Genomic DNA, 5,192 nt, shown 5'->3' on the forward strand with positions numbered 1-5,192 from the left:
CAGCAGCAATAGGGTTACACGCAGGAATGAGCACAGGCTATCCAGACCAGGAAAAGCCGCAGTGTAGCTTTTTCACCCATAAATTTATTGCAGCTGTGAAAGGATTAGCACCCACCCACCTTTCCTTGGCAGCCTAGGGTTTTAACTGCTCAGAAGACATGTCCCATTCATGAGAAAAGAAGACGAGGAGGAGGGGAGACTGCAAGGAGGGGAAGGATGCACACAGACAGGCCGGAAAGGAAGCTTAGAAAGAAACTGGCCCAGAACAATTGCAGCACGGCTTTCTCACCACCCGTGAATTTACTGCAGCTGTGAAAGGACTTGCCCGCCCACATACCCTTTGATCTTGTAATTGCTATATAAATATCCTTTCAGGACATCTTGATGATGCTTTACACCATAAGGATCATAGTCAAGCTCGCCCCCTGCCCCCTACCCTGTGTTCCCACACTTACCCTGCACTTCGACCTGCCCCTAGCAACACCCACTTCCTTAACCCAACCAAGGCCACCACTGACAGATGGAGAAACAATGCGGTGACCTCAGAGAAAATGAAAAATTCGCAATAAAATGATGCCACGAAAAAGCGCAGTTTTTTGGGGGGTGGAAGCCCAGTGTGACTGCAAGTTGGTGGCTGCATCATATAAACAATGTAGCACCACTGCGCAGTCACAATGGCATATACAGGGCATATAAAGAAGCCCTGGGTCTTCTGTAAGTGACCACCCTACTTGTCAGTAGCTTCATAAGAGCTCTGGAACTCCTTGCTAAGAAAAGCCCATCTAGCTTGTTTTGGGGGTGAGGTTCTGCTGGCAAGCAAACCCATTTTTATTCAGAGAGTCCTTGAGTCTAATCAGCTGGTGTGTTATGAGAACTGAAAACCTTACAATTAGCTCAACTAGTTGTTTTTATATCCTTTCTTTTACTTACCTTGATTGTTATGTTCTGTTTTACTGCTACAATTACAACAGTTTTTATATTTTGATGTCTTTGAGGTTGATATTTTAATTATTATTTTAATATTGTTGATTGTTGTTTTAAATGTTTGTTTGTAAGATGCCCTGAATTATTATTATTATTATTATTATTATTATTATTATTATTTATTTATTTATTTATATAGCACCATCAATGTACATGGTGCTGTACAGAGTAAAACAGTAAATAGCGAGACCCTGCCGCATAGGCTTACATTCTAATAAAACCATGATAAAACAATAAGGAGGGGAAGAGAAAGCAAACAGGCACAGGGTAGGGTAAACAGGCACTGGGTAGGGTAAAACTAACAGTATAAAGTCAGAACAAAATCAAGTTTTAAAAGCTTTAGGAAAAAGAAAAGTTTTTAGCTGAGCTTTAAAAGCTGCGGTTGAACTTGTAGTTCTCAAATGTTCTGGAAGAGCGTTCCAGGCATAAGGGGCAGCAGAAGAAAATGGACGAAGCCGGGCAAGGGAAGTAGAGACCCTTGGGCAGGCAAGAAACATGGCATCAGAGGAGCAAAGAGCACGATCGGGGCAATAGTGTGAGATGAGAGAGGAGAGATAGGAAGGAGCTAGATAGTGAAAAGCTTTGTAGGTTAACAGGAGAAGTTTATATTGGATTCTGAAGTGAATTGGAAGCCAATGAAGAGATTTCAGAAGTGGAGTTACATGGTCAGAGCAGCGAGCCAAGAAGATGATCTTAGCAGCAGAGTGGTGAACAGAAACCAACGGACTGATGTGAGAAGAAGAAAGGCCAGTGAGAAGAAGGTTGCAGTAGTCCAACCGAGAAATTTAATTATAAATTTCTCGGTTGGACTACTTTTTTTAATTATAAGGTGAAGTGAGATTTGAAAAAATAAACAAACAATTTAAAAGGCCATCAAAGGTACAGTTAATTGCAAGATGGATATACTGGAAGGGGGAAGTAGCAGGGGAACACACACCCCTGACAAACTTGTTCCATTTTATTTCTTTTCCGAATGTATATCCCTTGTTTCCATCAAATGATGCTCTAAGTGACTAACAAGAATCAAATTCTGTTTTCAGAATTCACCAAGTGAATTCACCAGGCAGGATATTGCAGTATATAAAAGGCAGGCGCCACACCAAACAGGATATAGTGGTATGAAAGTGGTATCTGGTATGTGTCAATGGGCCCCAACAGTTGTCAGTTTACTTCAATACCGCTATAAAGCAGTAGTGTGGCTCCTGCCTTTTATATATCACTTTCATACTGCTTTCATAGTGCAATGTCCTGCTTGGTGTAGATTAGCCCTGAGTTTTATATACCTGTCTAACTTAAAGCCCACTACATTTGATGGGCAAAGAGAGGAGGAAAGAGGGTGTTGCTAGTCCTTTCCCCAACCCTCATTTTCTTAGCACACATACCTACACACACACACACACACACACACACTTTCAGCCACCCATCATGGGGTGGCCATGTGCCCTATTTTACACAGGACAGGTTTTTATTTGAAAAAACTGTCAATCTCTTTCTGAAGGAGTCCTCTGTTTGAAGAGATTCAACGAGAAAGAGACACAAGATGGGAGACCAGGGAAGTGCCTTGAAGCTGCCCATCAGGAGTTAGCACCTGACCAGTGGCTGGGCAGGCAGGCAAACAATTCACCTGCTCACAGTCTTTTCCACTATTGTGAAATACATTGACCCAGATGACATACAGTGATCAAGAATGGGTTAATTGACCCATGGTTTGTTGGGACTGTGCACAAGTGAATGCACAGCTTCCCACCTACTTGCTGCTTCCACTTTGCTTCTCTAGCTTAGCAAGCAACTCAGGAATATCCAATTCTTGGGTTGTCGGCTGCAACGCCCAAACCCACTGGCATTCTGGTTTGATGAGGTAGATACAACCTAGACTTCTAACACAGCATCAAACTATGGGTTAAAACTCTGGGTTATTTCTCCCTCAACAACCCAGAGTACTGGGTTTGGATGCCACTGTGAACAACCCAGGAACAGGGCATTCCTTGACTGTTTGCTAAATTGGATGCAAAGCCAAAGCCGAGCAGGAGCAGGAGGCAGTGCACACACTTATGGCCCCAGCAACACATGGATTCCTGTGATGTGTGAAACAGGCCAATGCATTTCTATTTAAATTATGGTAATTCATTTTAAATGTGCATCTATACATAATAATTAGCATATGGTGTCCTTTGGAGGGGGGTCCTCCCTTCCCTGCTCCCCAAGTAGCTCAAAGTATCAAATATGAAAGGGGGGAATAAGAAAAAGTAGGCACAATAAAGCCAAAAGTTTTATTAGACTAACCAAAATGTCACAGAAGAGTCTGAAAGAAAAATCTATTCTGGTTCAGTGGCCATGTAAGAATGCATGATTGTACCATAGTGGCAGGGGCAACTGAAAGAACAGTGTATCCTCGTGACTAAAAAGCTTTGTCAATTGGCAGCCAAGGTCAATGAGACCTGTAGCTGCAACTGAGCATGCTGTTGATCATCACATGAACCAACTGATGCAGAAACTTTCATTTAGCAAGTTGAGACAATATTGGTTTTTATGAGGGTCAGAACTAGAAAAGGTGTTCCCAAGTCTCTTAACCGTGATTTGCTATGGTTTGCCATCTCCTAGAATTGAACCTTTGGTGGCATTGCGATTTAAAAATATGCGAGTCTATAAAAACAATATCGTGACATAAAGGACCTGCTTATACCAGCATAAATGCACACCCTGCTTTTGTTCATTGTTCTGTGTGATATCTGATCATGTATTGTATGCTGATTATTCCCCGTGTGAGATAACAGGTTTGAACTTCAGCCATGATTGTGGATGCAGTTAGAGAGATTTTAGTTTCCATTCTCATTACTTCTGTGTTGTCAGGTGAGCCATGACATCAACCCTTTTTGTATATGCCAGGGTCAAAGTAGATACAAGTTGGGAGATTCTGTGATCAGATCTCCCAATGCCTTTAAAAAACACCCTAAAACTTAAAAGCGCCTGGTGCAGTGTTAGGGGAAGGTTTTCAACCTTTCCCCTCCATACTGTTTCCTCAATAAATTTCCCACAAACTATTTCACCACAATACAGGAGTTGTGGGACTTATTTCTGTCTAAACGTGCATAGGATTGTGCCCATAATCACAGGTAAGTGTACATAGGATCATAGCCTTATTACTGTACAGGTTGATCACACCACAGGTATTGACCCAGTCCACAATAGGTTGTTATTTACTCTGCATGTGCCGCTTACAAGCTGGGGGTATTTGCATAATTACCCTTGGCAGCGTGGTTTGTCATGTCATGCAAATCCAGCCAGGGTGGCTTCTTGCCATGGTTAACAAGCTACTCAGAACCATACAACTGCCCATGGATTTGGGGTGGCTTGTTACCCACAGCAACAAGCCACCCTGTCCAGGTTCGCATGACAAAACGAGCAGCACTGCCGAGGGTAATTCCACAACTCCCCCTGGCATGGGAAGGCACATGCAGCATAGCTAACAAGCGACCGTTGCTTGTTAACTGCCTGTCGATCGTGTGAGCCTACTGTAAAGAATTCACTAGCTGTATGGACTTCATGTTTTGTTTTAGGATTTACATTTTTGTTAACTAATGTTAGGGTCCATCCTATAGTCCACACATACTGGCCCTACTCAGACAATCACAGGGCAGAGAGGGGAAGTGAACTACAGAGCAGGGAGGGGTAAGCTAGCCACAATGCACACACACACCCCAACATGACTGGGAATTATGCAGGGCCGTGTGGTTCACTTACCTCTCCCTACTCCCTGGTAAGTCCCTGTCCTCCCACAGCAGCGGCTGCACATCCCAGTGGCTGCTGTGGTGGGAATCACGTCCTGCCAGCTGCTCGAACCATCGCTATGTGACAATGACCATACAGATTGCCCGCGCTGGCTAGAGCCTTTCTGGAAGTTCCAGACGCTTTAAGCAACCATATGTGGTCAGTCGCATTTATCAATGGAGCACATGGATTTAACTATAGAATGCCCAACAGATGACCTGGTAAACCACCCTGGGGCCCCTTATCCCCACTGCAGAGGGTGGGAACCAGGGTGGGTTTTATACCAAACATGGGGGGAAACTTCACCCCACATACAACACCCTAACCCATTGTGGCTAGGATGCCATCCATGGTGTGTTAGTGTGACATGTAAACCCAGCCACTGAGTTGTATCTAATGTTATTCCTACTTAGATTAGATTAAGTCTACTGAAATGAATG

Source organism: Elgaria multicarinata, chromosome 5 (genome assembly GCF_023053635.1).
Source record: "Elgaria multicarinata webbii isolate HBS135686 ecotype San Diego chromosome 5, rElgMul1.1.pri, whole genome shotgun sequence".
NCBI classification, from domain to species: domain Eukaryota; kingdom Metazoa; phylum Chordata; class Lepidosauria; order Squamata; family Anguidae; genus Elgaria; species Elgaria multicarinata.